Here is a 19,659-nt window from a genome sequence, read left to right as displayed (position 1 = left end):
ATATAGCATTGTCATTAATTGCACAAACTCTGAGATACACGGCCTGGGTTTGACTTCTGGTGCCTCAGGTCTCAGTTTTCTCAAATGTAAAATGGGGCATAAGTGCCATATCTACTTCATAAGATTATTGTGATAGGTCTATGATTTAATATACGTAACATGCTTTGAACAGTGCCTAGCACATGATAGGCAATATGAAAAGGTTAGCTATGATGATTATGTTTGTATATTTAAACTGAAGAGACTGGATCATAATAATACTTATACTATAATATCGCAGAGCACTTCAGAAGATCCCTGAGAAGTAAGTAGGACAGACATCATTGTTACAAACTCCCCCTCATTTTACAGATTAAAGAAAGCAAAGCTCATACCTTAATTAGCATCTTCTCTAAGTCATGAAAACAAAGTAATGTGGTGTGATTTTAGAATGGTGAAGTTAGATGGTTCTTAATCCATTTTAAAAGTAATCTAAGAGATTTTTTGTTACTGTTATTTACAGGAATAAGATGGGCATATCTGAAAAAAGTATATGTAGATTTTATCACCTAATGATGCCAGATAAAAGGGGTGGCTCATATAGGACACTTATATACTTTATACCTTATTCTGGATGACATTGTTTTATTTTCTGAACTCTAAAAGCAAAAACAAAACCATGGGGCACCTGAGGGGCTCAGTTGGTTAACTGCCTGACTTCAGCTCAGGTCAGGATCTCACAGCTTGTGGGTTCGAGCCCTGCATCTGGCTCTGGGCTGACAGCTCGGAGCCTGGAGCCTGCTTCAGATTCTGTGTCTTCGCCTCTCTCTGCCCCTTCCCTGCTCATGCTCTGTCTGTGTCTTTCTCTCTCAAAAATAAACATTAAAAAACAACAACAACAAATCTACTTTTCTATCACCTATCTTACACAAAGATAGTTCCTCCAAAAACTCAAACAGAATTTTGAACTCAAAGATAACCCACTGTGGGAGCAACTAACAGATGATTGTTGGCTTGATTATTTAAACAAAGCACTCAAAGAAAATTGAGAAACACCAAGAATCTATACTGGAACTTACCTTTTACTCTTCACTGAAATTAATCTTCTCAATTATGTCATATGTATAGATTTGTCACAGATTTGTCATAACTGTGAAACAATTTCTAATAAATGGCAATATCAATTACATTCTAAGTTAACTGTCATTAACGGCCACACAAGAATCCTATATACAAATTTCATGGGACGTCTTTTAGATGGTATCTAATGGTTAAATACATGTAGGAGGTGAGTTCAAGTCCTAAATATATCATTTCCTAGCTGTGTGATTTTCAGTGAAATCTTTAGACTCCCTAAGCACCAGTTATTCCATTTGATTAACAAGGAGGCTTTGAAGCCCACAGAGGTTAAGTAACATATTCGAGGTTACATAGTTAGGAAGTGGTGGATGTAGTAAAATGCAGCCAATAATAATTGCTAACATTTATTAAGAACTAACCATATTCCAAGCATTGTGCTAAGCACTTTACCTACATGACAACCTTATCCTTCAGAATAGCCTATGAAGTAGATCATTACTGATCTTCCCATTTCATAGGTAAGGAACGTGGAGAAGTTGAATTTTCCCAAGGCATTATATTAGCAATTGCAAACATTGTAATAATAGAATGGAACTTCGCAATTTAGTAAGCTTCCAAATAGTGTTCATTACCGTTACAATTATTAGTACTATTGGGCCACCACATGCCATCCACATTACTCTGGACAAGTAACATAATATTTCTGGTTCTTATCTATATAAAATTTGAACAATAATAATGTCTGGCACACCTATCTTTCAGGCTGTCATGATTTAATTAGAAACGTGTGGAAGTGCTTTGTCAATTCAAGAACATGTAGTTGCCAACTTTAATGGCTGTAGAAGCAATTATTAATGTTTTCAGTTCAAAATCATTCAGTACTCAAAATGAAGGTAAAGAAAAGAAGGAAAAGATAAAGATTTCTTGTCCCAAAGAAACCAACAGGGAACGTGTGTAATAAAGTCATCTATTTAAAGAAGGAATTAGGTCATGATTTATAGAATGCCCAGTACTCCTTCTCTATTTTGAGGGGTTTATAAAATGATTACATTTGCTTTCTCTCTTCCCACAGTTTTATGTTTGGCATCTTCTTGATTTCTAAGGGATATTGTAGGGTTATTATATAAAGATACGTAGACAAAGATATACATGGTAGACAGACAAGAGAGAGATTGAGAGAAATATCTTCTCTACCCATTAAATTGGAAATTTCTAGGACTAACAGATTGTTTCAATCTACAGTTTTCTATCAAACATTTACAATATTAATTCCATATTTCCATAATAAAGAGTCAATAAATATGCTATATATCTGAAATATCAAGAGTTAAGTATAGTAGTTCAAATTATAATGCAACCACCCAAAAAAAGAGAAAACATCTAACACAATTCATAAGGTAGAAGGGAAAGGGAAGGTAGTAGGCTGTGTGGTTACGGTAGGTTCTTCATCGTTTTCAGTAAGTAATTAAATGATCTCATCTGAAGCAGAAAAATCAGGAAATATTTATTGTGTACACTTTTACAAAAACAGAAAATAATAGTAGCTATAGCTTCTAAGAAATAAAAGCTTGGGTTGAGGGTAAGTAGTAGAATTAGAAAACAAAATTTTCTTTCTTATAGTCATTCTTCTATCCCATTTGGAGTTTTCAAACTTCTTGACTAAAAGAAAATTGGTTTACTGAAGCCATGAATCATTTCAGTGACTCCTTTTATCTTCAGGATAAAGTTCAATTCTCATAGAATGCCTATAGACTCCATAATCTGGTCTCTATTTGTCCAGGCATTTCTGCCTACAGTCTCTCACATTGAATTTTTTCGCCCCACTTTAACAGTCTACATGTAGCACCCTTATAAACATATTCTCCCTATCTTATGTGCCTTATTTATCTATTGACTGTGATAATATGACATACATATGACATATACCTATTTAAAACAGATTTACACAAAATAATACTTACCTGATCCCATCCAGTGCCTCCTGGTATTTTCTTGTTCCATTCTGTTTTACTTTTTAAAATGTCAATCTTGACTTTATTTTTATTTGACATTTATTTCATGAACACTGTCGCCAGTGTTTGAAAAACACTGCCTTAAGCATATTCTGATCCCTTGACCTACATTCTGATCACTTGCTCATCCCCTAGGTAAATCACTTTCAGCCTCTAAATCTCAGCTCAAGTATCACCTCCTCTTAGAACCCTCCTGTGACCAGATGGAATGGCTGTTTCTCCCTATGGTCTTCCTCTGTATTCCCATAACATGACTATTATAGCACTCTGTTCTGTGACAATGTTCTCGACTCTCTCTTCCACTAACTATAATGTATGTACTACTACCTCATTCAGTAGGAAACATCCAATCCCTGACATACAGTATGTGCTCATTAAATGCATTATTTTAGTATTAAATGAATGAATTTGTCAGTTTGAAAGCAAGCCAAAGTACTAAACAATCAATTTGCCAAATGAAAAATTCATAAAATTCACTAGTTTACCAAATATGTCTTAAGGAACATTTTTAAAATTCATTTAATGGCCATGAACATATTATTCTTATTATTAAATTCAAATTTTTGTTACTGAATTATCATTTAGTGATTCGGCTTATTGGAAAATTAGCTTTCAGCAAATTGGTTTTAGGAAAATTGTTTTCTTAGTGAGTTGAACTCTTAGAGTCCATAACTTTTCCTATTTAGTAAATAGTGACATTGATATCCCTTCTTCCCAAGAATATTGTACATGATGAAATAACTTATGTGAAAATTGGATAGGAGGTACTTTGGAAATGTCTATATACTTATAAGAAAATATTATTACCTATTTTTATTTACATGGCTAATATAGCAAAACCAATGCTACCTGAATTGGCTATGTGCTACTCAGAAAAATAGGTTTGCTTGCCTCAACCTCAGAATCCTTCTGCTTATTGACACAAAAGCATTTATATCAACTTGTAGCTACTCCATATGAAATCCAACTAGAAAAAGAAACTAAGTCTGTTCGTGCTGCTATAACAAAATACCATAGACTGGGTAGTTTGTTTGTTTTTTAAGTTTATTTATTTTGAGAGAGAGACAGAATGTGTGTGAGCAAGTGCAGGGGATGGGCAGAGAGAGACGGAGACAGAGAAAAGACTGGGTAGTTTAGAACTAAACAACGGAATTTTTTCTCATAGCTCTGGATTCTGGATAGTCCAAGATCAAAGCACTGGCACATTCAGTGTTTGAGAACTTGCTTCCTGGTTCTGAGACAACCATCTTCTCTCTATAACCTCACATGTTAGGAGGACCAGGGAACTCTGTGGGGTCTCTTTGATAAAGGTACCAATACCATTCATGAGGGTTCTTACCTTAGGACCTACTTACCTCCCCAAACCTTCACCTCCCAAAACTACCACAATGAAGGTTAGGACTTCAACATATGAATTTGGGGGGGATGTAAGCATCCCATCTATAGCAGATCTCAAGGTAGGACTACATTAAGTATTGGGCACTGAATATGCCATCTTACCAGTTGAAGCAAGCCCTCAGCTTCACCACTATGTTTTAGCATTATCCATGACTTGTTCATAGCAGCTGGTTTTAGAAATAACTACTTGTTTTTAAAAATTCAAATTAAATCTCAGGAATTTAACACAGGTCAAATGAAAGCAAATTATTATCCTTATTACTCACTTGTTACTTGTGATTTAATCTAACATTTTGAAATAATATACAACCAAAGTTTAATTTTTTTTTAATGTTTATTTATTTTTGAGACAGAGAGAGATAGAGCATGAATGGGGAGGGGCAGAGAGAGAGGGAGACACAGAATCGGAAGCAGGCTCCAGGCTCTGAGCCATCAGCCCAGAGCCCCATGCGGGGCTCGAACTCACGAACCGTGAGATCGTGACCTGAGCTGAAGTCGGACGCTCAACCGACTGAGCCACCCAGGCGCCCCCCAAAGTTTAAATCAATCATATCTCCTGTAACATTTCACAATAAAATATGGAACAAGAAGTGACTACAGTTCACAAACCCATAGTAGCTTAAAGAAATGTAACATCTTTAGGGCATCCAGATTTTTTCCTCTCTGTAATCTCCAACTATATTCTTCTGATATTGATTTAACTACACTTTATCCTCTAAAGAAAAAAAAAGTGAGGAATAGAATATTGTCTTTACTTAGCAAAATCCTCATACCTCCACCAAAGCAATTGGAACATTCTCTGTCAACCAACTTTCTTTACTCTCTGCTAACATATATTTATGCTAGAATCTGTATAGTGGTACCTCGGTCTACAATTCAGCTATACCATTTTTTCACATTTCTTGAATGAGCTGCTATCTAGTAGTAAGAGGGAAAAGGGGGAGGGGGTTGTCCTCTCCCCAGGCACTCTCCCGTGCAAAATACTGCAAAGATACTATTAAGTCTGCCAAAGCAAACAGAACAAGTTAGGGAAGGGTAGAGTACAACGTGTCTGGAGGAGATGGGTATTTTCTCCATAGTAAAAATTATTAATTTCTCCAATGTATCTCACATACCCAAAATGTGAGATAGTTATGCAGTTGTCAGTTCTTTGATGGATATAGCTCAGAAATGGATAAATTCTGAATATTCATAACCTTCTCCCATCATATTTAAATGAATTCATATTCACTCTGTAGCAATAAAGCTGTTTGGAAACTTTTCCTTACTAACATCAACACTCTGTTTCAAAAGTAAGTGTTCTTCCTGGTTCATAGTTAGGGTTTTTCACTTGTGCATATTTCTATTGGGTATTTGTTATGATGATCATCTATTATATGTTCGTTGATAGCAGAGACTATGTCCAGTCTCCTAGATCCTCATTCACTAACCCATTCATTATCTGTGGGTGCTGAGACAATGCTCATTAATTGCCTAAAAACAATGCAGTTAAAGGTACTCCTTAATAAGTATCCTAATGATGTAAAATATCCTGCCACTTTAAGGAGAAATAATACTTGCCTATTTTTTAAGAATAGTCATCTGCCTGCCTTTGCTGATGTGAATGTGACCAGTGTGTCATCTCTTGCTGTTCTCTGAACAAGACAGAGGAGTTGAGAGACCTTGGGAGGAGGATGAGAAGGGCAGACTGGCTAACAGAAGGAAAGCTTAGAATTTAAAGTATCTTAGTATGTTTACAAGAAGGAGCCATGTTCCAAAAACACCAGGCTGAGCAGTAAAAAAATAATAGATATTTTCCAACTGTGAGCACACCCAGTGGAAGGATATATCTGAAACCTCCTAGTCCACGGTTCCCATGAAAAGTGTGAGAGTCGGATGACTCAGCAAATTTTAAGTGCTTATTTCCTTAGGAGGAGGTTAAACTTAATGTCAAGTGTTGACTGAGGTTTGACTGCTTTCCCAGGTGTCCAGCACATCTTTGTAAACACGAGTTGGAGATGAATACTACTCATTTATTCGTGATATTTGCATGACTTAAACCTTTTCACATGTGCCTGGAACAGGAGAGCTCTGAAAAGTCTGAACAAATCCCAGCGTGATTTCTGGAGACCGTCCCCTCTCACACCAGGACCACAAACATTTAAAGTAGATGAAGTGGCAGGAGAAGCAGTTTCCTCTACCCAGTTGGAACTTGAGTGTGGGACATTCTAGGAAGGTCAGGAAAGCTAGGTACCACTGAAAAGATAATCTGCTTAATAAAAGCTTTTCTAGCTCTAGCTTTTATTCTAAGTGTCCCGTTGGAAGAAGAAATCTTTTCTTTTCCTGCTGATGCAATTATATACCTGGACACCTGGGTGTATAACAATGAGAACTTTTATATTTGTATTCAGCATAAAAGAGAAGAAACACTATACCACTGACTTGGGAAAAGGTAATTAGAAGGAACAGAGAAATGGGTTAGGATATGAAATAGGCCTTTTTGCCTCTAGTGGAATTTTTTTTTATGTTTATTTATTTTTGAGAGAGAGAGAGAGAGACAGAGAGCACACAGGCGCGCAAGTGGGGGAGGGGCAGAGAGAGAGGGGTCAGAGGATCCGAAGCAGGCTCCATGCTGGCAGCAGAGAGCCCAATGTGGGGCTCAAACTCCCGAACTGTGAGATCATGACCTGAGTGAAGTCAGAAGCCTAACCGACTGAACCACCCAGAGGCCCCCCAGTGGAATATTTTTGAAACAAATGCGTTCTCTTCTAGGGACAAGTCAGCCATTCTTTCCTGTTAAAACTGGCCCTTGGATGAGCTAACTCTCCCCTTCATCTTTCAGAGTTCTCCACTGTCCCAAACCCACCAAAGAGCAAATGTTGAATGCCTTGCCCCAGAACTTTTACTTATGAATAGGGCAGTGTTTGTTTTTCAGAAACCTTTATCAGCAGATCTTCATTTTACATCATGGATGTCCAAAGAAAATAATTTTTTTTATTTCTTTTTTTATTGTAGTGAAATATGCATAACATAAAATCATGGATGTATTTTACATCCTGGATGTCCAAAGAAAATAATTTTTTATATTTCTTTTTTTATTGTGGTGAAATATACATAACATAGAATTTCCCATTTTAACCGTTTTTAAGTGGGCAGTTTGAATGCATTAAGTGTACTGACACTGTTGTGCAGCCATCACTACCATCCATCTCCAGAACTTTTTTTTCCAGCTTTATTGAGATACAATTGACATTTAACATTGTATAAGTTCGAATCATCCAATGTGTTGACTTCATACACATACTATGCAACACTTACGTATTGTGTTACCTAACATCCTCCATCATGTCACATAATTAACATTTTTTTCTGTGGTAAGAACACTTAAGATCTACTCTCTTAACAACTTTCAAGTACACAATACGGTATTGTTAACTATGGTTACCATATTGTACATTAGATCCTCAGAATTTATTCATCTTATAGCTGGAAGCTTGTAGCCTGTGACCAACACCTCCTCATTTCCCCCACCCCTCCCGCTCCTGGCAGCCAACATTCTACTCCTTGATTCTCTGAGTTTGTTTTTTTAGATTCCATGTATAAGTGAGAACATACAATATTTGTCTTTCTCTGTCTGACTTATCCTAGTATAATGCCCTCAAGTTTCATCCATGTTGTCACAAATGGCAGTATTCAAAGGAAATGACTTGTCATTGACATCAACTGACATGGCAATGACTTTAGCAATTATGAACAATGACATAATATTCTGAACAATTTATTTCCACAGTTTTGATGAAATAAATATTCAAAATATCTAAAAATATGGAATATAAAATATTCCATAGATACAAAAAATCTGAAGAGTATTATAAGTCATTCATTTAATTCCCAAAGTCTGTTGTAATGTCCAAGGCAAAAGTAAATACAAACTTAAATGAAAATTTCATAAGTATGTTGCTCTCTTTGCACATTAAAATCTCTTTCTTAAAATGTATAAGATAAACTTAAATTTTAAGGATCATAAACTCCATGAGCATTACTCCAAAGTTCACATTAAAATGGGTAGGAAGAGCCACTCATCTGTTTGTAATGAAGACTATGTAAATTGTCTTGGGGCAATTTCATTTTTCTCACTTACTATTCCAACTCCAAAGGCCAGTACAATGGAACCATGGCCCTATCTCCAACCACCTTGCCAGAAGGGAACTGCAGTGGGAGAAAACCAAGTTAATGAGGAGTGAGAGAAGACATTAAGGACCAGCTGAGTCCCAGAGACAAAGCTGAAAAACCATCCAAGGAGGTTGCCAGACTGTAACAGCCACATCTCAGGTACTATAAAGCAACAAATCATAATTCAGTTGGTTACTGTTAATTTTTGAAAGTATTTTTAGGGGACTGAACGATCATTTCAAAGTCTAAGGGTACAATTCAGTGGCAATTCCTGCGGGCTGAGGTGCTTTAAAGCAAACAACAGTAGCTGCATTGTTCTTCTCTGTCAACCTGCTTTTGACAATCAATGGAATCAAGCTGGTGAAGAACTAATCAAACCTTGATGGGTATGGGACTGTCTTGAAATAAACTCCTCCCCTGGGTTTTTAAGGCATCAGCTCTGGCAGATGAGACCTGCAGTCAATCAGATGTGTGATTGCATCATGTAAACGACACCCGCTGGACTTGCCTTATTTGCTTTTATGAAATTCCTGTCAGTTTTGAGACATAAATAATTCAAGCAAATGGCTTTGGACACCAGAGACTGCCAATTATTATTGTGTCACCAACTCGCCACCATTTGTTTTGGTCACCAGAGTATTTCCTTTAAAAAAACAAGACTTCTGACTCTGAATAAGTTTCACCTTAACGCAATTTTCTTTTCCTCCAATTTATGACAAACTAGTTTTATTTGTATTTTGAAAGAAGAAATGAAAATTTATCATTTAGAATGTCTTTTGTGTTTCTTTGATTCCTCTGCAAAAGTTCAAATATAATAGAGTTGGGAATTAAATAGTACAAGCAATTACATCAGAAAAATGGAGCAAAGCACTTTCGGTATTTTTAAAAGAACCATAAAATTCCCAGAGTACAATCAACACATTTAAGAATTCAAGAGAGAGAATTACAATGCTTACATCAGTCTAATAACTGAAATGAATCCAGCATTTCCATTTTAAAGCCACTAATCCAAGAATAAAGGGGAGATGAAACAAATTCAGACAGCTATAAAAGAGCTATGTTTGGGACTGAGCGTGGTGGCTTCGCCTCTAGTTTAGGATTACCTCTGATAGAGCCAGAAGTTGCTAGGTGGGCTGCAAAGTCATGCTGTCTTCTTGGCCCTGTCCCCCCTGTCATTAGCAAGATGGTGAACAATGGCATTGATGTCTGTATCATTGATTTTATGTAATACAAATTTTATTATGGCACATTCTCTGCTCTTTTTTTCAGTTCTTCACTGTGCATTGTAAATCACCATCAGAATGTTTTTATACTTTGAAGGCTAATGCCACAAGTTCTATCACCTCAGCTAGCTGTAAAACAAAACAAAACAAAACAAACAAAAACAACCTACTGAAAATTAACAGTAGCATGACTTATCCTTGAGCACAAACGATTTCCAGAACTAAAGCTATTTCATTTGGTTCTGCTCTTCACACTTCCATAGGAGAGAAAAGCAAAAAAGTACAAAAAATAAAATAAAATAAAATAAAATAAAAAAATAAAGTTCCCAACTCTGAATTAGTCATTGACAGTCTGTACTTTAAACTGCTGTTCTATTCTGGTGATCAAATGAAGCTCCATGAGGTGCTCAGCCAGAGCCAGTCAATAAGTCATTAGTCCTCTCAACACTCTTTTGTCATAGCTAAGATTCAGATTCAGTGACTATTGCCATTATTAAAGTGTTAGTCACTCCAAGAAGAGCATATCTGGTATTTCTGAAAGGTGAACACACTGTTCAAATGACTTGTGATGCCTTCCCACAAAGTTTGAGTTGCATCAGCTCTTTCCTTGCTGTTATGATGAAAAGAATGCTCCTGATGTAGGATTGCTAGATTTAGCAAATAAAAATAAAGGATGCTTAGTTAAATTTGAATTTCAGATAAACAACAAATATTTTTTTAGTATGTCTCATGCAAAATTGGAGATAGACTTAAAAATTATGTTCCATACAAATTTTGAAACATACTTCTACTAAAAATGTACTCATTATTTATCTGACATCCAAATTTAAGTGAGCGTTGTGTGTTGTAGCGGGCATTACTACCGGACGACGTCACTTTAAGTGGACAAGTGAGACTGCAGATGAAGGAACTGATGGCAGCAGCTGATACTACAAGCTAAAAGTCAAGTAGCACATAGTGCCGCTACAGATACTTTCTTCCTGCAAGCAAAGGGAGATTTGGCTGGCAAAGTAAGTGAAAGGAGACTCTGGAGAGAGGCCAAGCCCTGGGGAGAGGGGTGGCCAACAACAAAGGCCTCACTGGTGCTCATGGGCATGTAATAAAGCACACGCACCTGCTCCAAATGCGTTTGCACCGTAAGGTGGTTTCCCTGTGAACATTCTTTTCAAGACTAATGATGTACGACTATAGTAGTCAAGCAAAGCCAGGAAAAGACCTTAAATGGAGAAACTAGTCATCCAGCTTGTTTTCATAATCACCCCTTCTTTTTTTAGGGGTCTCTGTTCTACCCAATCATTCAAAGGAACAAAGTCAAAAAAGTCAAAGTTTATGACTTGAAGCTGACTTTATTTTGAAGAAATTTCCCAAGAGTCTTTTATCACAAATCTCAGATACATCTTGTGTTAAAAGGGTATTAAAATAGCAGAAAACAAACTGCATTCCTATTACACATGTGATACATAAAATTGTGGATGAATATAGAGAGATGGGGGAAGGAGACAGGCGATAACGAAGGCTAATTGATAGTTCAGAGGTAATTTTTATAATTTTCCTATAAAGCCATGATTCTTATGTTTATCTTCATCTTGATGACTCGAAACCCTACTGTGTCCAGTGCCTGTAAAAATGCCTAAATATGGGTTTTATGGCCCCCCAAGTAATCTACTCTGTGATTATCTTTGCGCCCTTACAAACATTGCTGAATAAAACAAGCACAGGAGATTGAAAGTATGGATCCCCCTGGTGTGATTTCTCTCTCCTTCCTGCCCCATTCTTAACTGTCCTTTAAATATAGTCATGTAGGAGCCAGTGGACAGGTATATTTCTAACTAGTGAAGCAATGAGTATAATATTCATAATAAATATTAAGATGACCTTAATAAGTGAATGGCTTAAGACCTATGTTGCCCAATATGGTAGCCCCCAGCCACATGCAGCTATTTAAATTTAATATAAAATTAATTACAATTAAATAAAATTTAAAATTTAGTTCTTCAGCAGCACTAGCTACTTTTCAAGTACTCAATAGCAACACATGGCTAGTGTTTCCTAAAATTGGACAGCATAGATATATGACACTTCCATCATCACAGAAAATTCTGTTGGGCAGTATTGTTCTTTAAGTTATATTTTCATAATGAACCAGGAAAGGTACACATATTTTTAGGTTCCATTTTGCCCGACAATAATTATGAGGAAATAGAAAAACAATAAATAAATTTTAAAAGACATAGTTAAGCAATGTAGTTGGATTAGGCTCTACGAATGGAACAATTTCAGGACAGCTTTGGGTAAATAAAGGCAGAAAAACAACACATATGTAAGTACACATTTCAAATAGAAGTAAGGATTTGCTATTGCAAGTGTTATTAGAAATAGGCTCCATTGGGAGCACTGAAACAAGACTGCCAATGTAAACCTATTTACCACTTACTAGCTGTTTGGTCATAGGCACGTTATTTGATCTCCCTGTGCTGCTGTTTTTTCATCTAACAAATGGAGTAATAATAATATCTACTTTTTCAGCACAACTACTTCATCTATGTAATTGGTGCCCCCTGGAGTTGTGTAGCACACATCTTGAGCAACTCCATAATTAGACTCTCTTCACTGGAATTTGAGGTGATTGAAAAAAGCAAATTCATTTAAAGGACTTAGACAGTACTTGGTATATATTAAGGCACTCAGTAAAAGTTAGCTACATTTAGCCTCTTTCACAAAAGGAAATTTCCAAAAGGGAAGAATCAAATAGTAGAATTTGAAAGTCACTCATAATTAGGATTACCAATAGATGTGGTAATGTGTTTCTTGTGCTTTTTTTTTTTTTCTTTTCTCTCCTATGGAAGTGTGAGGAGCAGAACTAAAATGAAGTAGCTTTAGTTCTTGAAATCGTTTGTGCTCAAGGATAAGGTATGCTACTGTTAATTTTCAATGGGTTGTTTTTTGTTTTTGTTTTGTTTTTTTGTTTTATTTTATTTTTTTAATATGAAATTTATTGTCAAATTGGTTTTCATACAACACCCAGTGCTCATCCCAAAAGGTGTCCTCCTCAATACCCATCACCCACCCACCCCTTCCCTCCCACCCCCATCAACCCTCAATTGTTCTCAGTTTTTAAGAGTCTTTTTTGGTTTGCCTCCCTCCCTGTCTTTTTTTTTCCTTCCCCTCCCCCATGGTCTTCTGTTAAGTTTCTCAGGATCCACATAAGAGTGAAAACATATTGTATCTGTCTTTCTCTGTATGACTTATTTCACTTAGCATAACACTCTCCAGTTCCATCCACGTTGCTACAAAAGGCCATATTTCATTCTTTCTCATTGCCACGTAGTATTCCATTGTGTATATAAACCATCTACACATTCAATGCAATCCCAGTCAAAATTTGTTTTGTTTTAGAGCTAGCTGAGGCCATAGAACTTGTGGCATAAGACTCTAAAGTATATAAAAAACATTCTGATGGTAATTTACAAGGCACAGTGCAGAACTGAAAACAGAGAAAAGAAACAGTTACCAACTGGACTAAGCAGTTTCTCAGCGAGCAGAAATTTCAGTTTTAAAACCAGGAAAACCCCAGGCAAACCAGGATGAGCTAGTTATCCATAAAAAAAAAAAAAATTAAAAAGAAGAAATATATTTAACCCCAGGAGAGATCCAGAGTGGATAAAATTTATTCACTCTATTCAATGATTATCAATATTAGTAATAGCATCTGGATAAATATAATGAATTCTTCAAGCAAAATACAAGGGTCAGTGGATGAACAGGATTGACATGGTTCTTCACATTAATGCAGAGATTTGCATGAAAGTCAAAATTGTCCAGCTGGAGCAGAAAATAGCACAATCCCTGTGGCTTGTGGCTTTAAAATAACAGCACTGGATATCTCAGCATAGGATCAAATGGCTGAACTAGAACTGCTTTTTTTTTTTCCTTTTCTTTTTTGACTGATGTGAAAAGGTTTGACTGTGTATCCCCCTAGCCTCTAGCCCTGGAAACCTCTACTCCAAAGGAAACTGCTGACCAGAAAATCTTTCATTGCTACAGGGCATCTTGTTGTGATGCACTCTTTTTTACAAACCACAAAACAGGAACTGCATTTCGTCCCTACGTATTTATTGCATCACTTTTGTTCAAAAGTAATCCATACCTTGGCACTTGGAGAAAGGAGGCTAGACGTGGTGTTGGTAATGGTCTTAATTAAATCAAGTATTTATGATTTCCTCTAAAGCTCTTTATTCACACAGCCTAGAGCAACAACACAACAGGGCAGCAGCAGTCAAATCAGTAGAAGAGCAGATAGAATTAGCAGGGTGATCCTAAAGTGCAATATGCCATTTTACTCTACAAGTCTCCCTTCAACTAAGCACTAAATTGGATTTTATTGGGCAAGCCCCAACCGCTCAATGCTTTTATGAGTCCCAACAACCACAGCATTATTGTTCATCCACATTGCTTTGGAATGCTGAGCGATAATAAGGGAGAATAACAGGTCATTCCAAATGGAGATCTTCTTACTGTGTAGAAGTTGAATGTGTCTGTTTTCCATGAGAATTCTTCCTGCCTAAAGCTCTATTTCTTAAGTGGTGTTTAAGTGGCTTCCCCACCAGCAGAGTGGTCAGCGTGAGGCCCTGGACATAAAGGGAATATTATCCTTTGTTTCCTTATCTGCTTCAAAGTCAGCATCTTTGATCTTTGTCTTTATAAATATGTGCGCAAAATTTTATAGCAGCTGTTCCTTTATCAGTTCATGCTTATTATATGAATATAATAATGGGGGGGGAGGGGCCGCAGGAGTGGTACTGAATGGGCACAGTTCACTTAGAGCACACTAGAGGGAAAAGGAAAACATGAATACAGAGAAACCCAAAGTCAGCTTCCAGTTAGGGGTGATCATCAATGACAGGGCAGCAGGGATAGAAGTAAGTTTCTGAAAGTAAAAACAGATGTCATTTTTATTTCACTTAAATTATCTGAAATAGTGTGAGGAGGCATTAGGGAGGAGTGGTAGTTTTATGTTTTGGATGATAGGTCACCAGAATCAACATTAAAATGGATTTTTGCCTCTGAATACTGACAAATTGATCAGCATATCAGGAGGAGTAGAAGACTACTAAGGGATAAGAGGAGTTATTAAAATCATATGGCAGATACCCCTCAACATAAAGTCTCCTGTCGGTATTGGGCAAATTATCATGCAAAATTATTTGGCTTTAAAGGCCAATAGATGGATTCTGATGGCTAATAGTTTTAACCATCAGGTTTGTATTGTGTAACATATAATTTTAAACTACAGGTCAAGGTTTGAGTCTTCTTCATGGAGTCCACATCAACCATTAGTCTTCAACAAACATCCTTACAAAGCTCAAGGCAGAATACCAATCAGGCCAGGTACTCATTCTTTCTCCTGTATATAGGAGAGACTTTGAAGTAAATGAAGCTTCATGCATGGAATAGATGAAGAGACCCATGCATTGGGATGGAAATCAGACTGAATAAGAAGTTAACAAGTGAGAGAGTTTCTAACTTGAGAGTGAATTAAATGATTGAAGTCTAATCTAGCTATTCTGCTGACTTCTGGTGCCATTTTTCACTTTATTATGTCCCTTGGTTTTCTGTCTGCAAAATTAGAAGCAGTAATCCTACACTGAATGTGGAGAACACCAGGTTATTGCACCAAGTGTTGCAAATCATCACAGACACTTGGGCCTAAGGCTTGAAAGAAATTGGGGCATGCCTAAAATAGATCACATCCCAGGAAGATAAATTGTTTCATGAAAATTAAAACTATTATCCTCGGTCACTGTAGTAGACTTCTCAAAGCCTGCGATATTCACTGGAATCAGACCCTGACACTACTGAGTGAGAGAAAAGACTGTGGACGATTTTGTAGATTAATAAAATTTCTTTTTTTTTTTAATGTTTTATTTGTTTTTGAGAGAGACAGAGCATGAACAGGGACAGGCAGAGAGAGAGGGAGATACAGAATCCAAAGTAGACCCCAGGCTCTGAGCTATCAGCACAGAGCCCGACATGGGACTCGAACTCACGAACTGTGAAATCATGACCTGAGCCAAAGTCAGACACTTAACCGATTGAGCCACCCAGGCGCCCCAATGAAGTTTCTTGACAAATATTTTTTCTTTAATCTATCTGCCTGTAAAACAATATTTAGAGATAGTTCTTGAATTCAAGATTGGGAAGTCAAATACATCTCAACATGGGAGAAAGACTGTTTCTAAAGATTTTCTATAAAGGAAATCCAATTAACAGATCAAGCTTCCTATATATTTTATGTAGTTGTTGAAATAAATAACTAAGAAAACGAAAGCTCAAGCAGTTTGCTTGTAGGAAGCACCACGTAAATGCAAGTGTTCATCTCAACATGGCAGAAGTGCTCCACCAGTGGTTTCCAACTCACCAGTTCTGGTTTCCAGAGATTCTGTATACCTTTGACCCTCTGTTATTCAAAAATTGGATACAAGTAGTAAACTTCTCCCTCAAAATGAGGTTTTAAGGGGATTTTCAAAATTGAAAATTCCCTTTTTATAACTTCTCAAATTTTAAAAGCGAAAGATAAAATAGTAGATTAAAAAAAGAAAACAAAGAGGTTAATAGCTGAGCTGGTAACAGGTTAGCATTCTGATATTAGGCAGATACAACTAGGAATTGGTTAGATACAGAAGTGTTATTCTCAAATGGTTCAGAAATATAAACAATTGGGAATCTGAGTAAATGGTATAGTGGAACTCTGTGCATTTTACTACAACTTTAGTAAATTTGAAATCATTTCAAGACTAACACTTTTTAAAAATAGAAGTAGTTTTTAAAACAAAAAAACAAAAGAAAATGTTTTTCTAGACCAGAAATTCCCAAAGAGTGGTGTCTGGACCGGCATCATCACATAAAAACGTGTTAAGAATGCAAGTGTCATATTTAATGAAGAATCTGTTATTCACTGCAAGAGAAACTTTGCCAGACTCAGAAGCCAAATGATACGGACAATAAAGGGAAGGACCCATATGCAGATATGCCTCTTGGTTAGTGGGGAGACATCTCAGGCACAGGAGAGAGATAGGAATCCAAGATAGGAATCCATCTGAGGTAGTGGGTACACAAGCAATCCAAAATTCTGGGCTCTCTTTTTCTGAATCTTTATGTTGGGGATGACCTGGCCCATGTGAAGGTAGAAATCTCACTACTAAGGAGAGCTAAAAACACAAGAACCTGGCCTTTGACAGTGGGCAGAAAGAAGGTAATAGGCTAATACTGGATTAAATATTCCTAGAGAGTATGTACTCCTTGAAAAATTACTACATTCATAATAACATCCCCAAAATAGCATTTTTTTATCAACTATTTTATTTTATTTTTTAATGTTTATTTTTTTGAGAGAGTGGGAGAGGGGCAGAAAGCAAGGGAGACAGAGGATCCGAAGTAGGCTCCACACTGTCAGCAGAGAGCCAGAGGTGGGGCTTGAACCCATGAACCATGAGATCATGACCTGAACCAAAGTCAGATGCTTAACTGACTGAGCCACTCAGGCACCCCTAAAATAGCATTTTTAATACTATGCCAACTGTGATGATTTATAATAAGCTTTCACTTTTAATCTGAAGACGATATACATGCTCACTGTCCTCATATAACTCATAAATAGCCTAAGATAAGTACATAGGAGCAATTATTCCACAAGTAAGATACAAATCTCCATAGCATTTTAGTGGAAGGGCAGTTATCACTTAGTTGTAGCAGAGGGTCAGAAAAGGTAAAGTTGATGTTTGAAGTGGAACTAGAAAGCACAGTCTTGAAAGAAAAACTGCATATTTCTCTCTTTGCGATTTCTAATGAGGAGAAAAGTTTCTGGTGAAGGGAGGGCCAGGATGGGAACTTTTAGCATGGGCCTTGTATAGCAATGGTTTGACGAATCAAGATAATAAACCAGAATTGGGAGCCAAAATGGAATTCATAAAGAAAAGAACATTTCAGATCTAGAGAGTCTATGGAAAATAGTGATTACAACAGAGCAGAGAGACAGAATTTACCAGCATAGCACTGAACTGTGACTGGGACGCAGAATATGGGGCTCTAGTCTCAGCAAAGCCATCAGGTAACTGTGTAGTCTGGACAATTCATTTACCCTTTCAAGACCTCAATTCAATTTATAAAATAGGAGGTGAGAGGGGTGGGGCTCTGAGTAATGATCTCTAAGTCTCCTCCTTCTCTGAGAGCGATATGGTTTCCAGAACACAGAAGCTCAGGAAATATGGATTGATTTGAGAGACAGCTGAGAAGACTGCCTTCTGCAGGTGGCTTTGAAGATGCTCTTACAGAATTAGAAACAGAAACTGACTTGCCAGTTCAGCCTGGGCCTGCAAGCTTTGTCTGCTATGATTAGCACATCCTCATACCTGGACACTATCTTCAGAAAGATTGCTAGCTGCTGCCATGATTGTAGAGAAGTCACTGTAGGACACCATCAAAATATGGTGTCCCTCTGAGAGGAGCTAACCCTTCAGGCCATGAAATCAAATAGTTTTATTTTCAATTATGAAGTAAACATTTTCAGGCAACCCACCAAAATATTACAGTCCACGCAAATTAATAAGGTGGTTGTAGACAGAACTCCATGGATGAAATTCTTCTTAAAGCAGTTGTAGCCTAAGGTCCCCAGTTTTACCTGGCAGAATGAAGCTGAGGTGAACTCATCACTCTTCATGGCCTCCAAACAAGGAACGTCAAACAGGAACACCTGGGCCCAATTAGAAACTTCATTTTCCTTATGTAGTAACTTTTATTGTCAAAATTATTGCTCCAGCTATCCAATGTGTTTTACCTGCTCTAGGCAACCAAAGAGACTTAAGCTGGAAATTACCTGCGAAATCTCCATAGTATGGACAGATAAAAGATCCAGGTGCTTCCTGTGACAAGCAGCACAGAAGCCTGCAATATTGATCGGTTGCCTAAATTTACTAAGAAAATCTCGGCAGAGCAAATTTACTTGAAATTTATGTGCCAACAAGTACTGGAAATTATAAAGAGAACTCACACTGGAAAAAATATCCTTTATTCTAATTATTTTCCCCCATTAGTGATATGATCTTTGAATTTGGAAACCAAATAACTATAGACAGACAAACTACCTATTGGTTAAAATAATGAGTTAAAATAGTGATTACATTGAAAATGTATTTTTCTTTTTTTTGTATCATTATCTTATATGTAGCTATCTTAATGAGTAGTTTTTTTTTCTTGAGTTTATTTATTTATTGGGGGGGTGGGTGGGAGGCGGAGGGGCAGAGAAAGAAGGAGAGAGAGAATCTCAAGCAGACTCTGCACTGTCAGTGCAGAGCCTGACGTGGGGCTCAAACTTATGAACCGCGATCATGACCTGAACCAAAATCAAGAGTCAGACACTTAACCAACTGAGTCACCCACGCACCCCAAGTAGTTTTCTTAATAGTTTCTATTGGTAGGGGTGCCTGGGTGGCTTAGTCAGTTTAGCTTTCAACTTCAGCTCAGGCCATGATCTCATTTTTTGTGAGTTCAAGCCCCACATTAAACTATGTGCTGACAGCTCAGAGCCTGGAGCCTGCTTTAGATTCTGTCTCCCTCTCTCTTTGCCCCTCTCCCACTCACACTCTGTCTCTCTCTCTCTCTCTCTCTCTCTCTCTCTCTTTCTTTCTCTCTCTCCCTCTCTCTCTCTCTCAAAAATAAATAAACATTAAAAAAAATTAATAGTATCTGTTAGTAAATACAAGAAGGGAAATAGGCCTTATATACATAATGTTTATATTCACAAATTACTGCAGACATTC

General features: G+C 37.0%; 1 long non-coding RNA gene across 1 annotated transcript in view; it reads left to right on the top strand.

Moving 5' to 3' along the window:
* Positions 1 to 8,611: 8,611 nt before the first annotated feature.
* The window catches only part of LOC128778280 (uncharacterized), a 31,485-nt gene continuing 20,437 nt past the window's right edge, over positions 8,612 to 19,659 (top strand). Inside the window, exons 1-2 of the long non-coding RNA XR_008423790.1 lie at positions 8,612 to 8,780; positions 10,695 to 10,854. This is a non-coding gene — a long non-coding RNA (uncharacterized LOC128778280). The remainder of the gene's footprint in view (positions 8,781 to 10,694; positions 10,855 to 19,659) is intronic.

This window comes from Panthera pardus, unplaced genomic scaffold (assembly GCF_024362965.1).
Source record: "Panthera pardus isolate Hobbes unplaced genomic scaffold, ASM2436296v1 HiC_scaffold_2, whole genome shotgun sequence".
Lineage (NCBI taxonomy): Eukaryota > Metazoa > Chordata > Mammalia > Carnivora > Felidae > Panthera > Panthera pardus.
The sequence above is the reverse complement of the archived record's forward strand: the minus strand, read 5'-3'. Positions and strand labels throughout refer to the sequence as shown.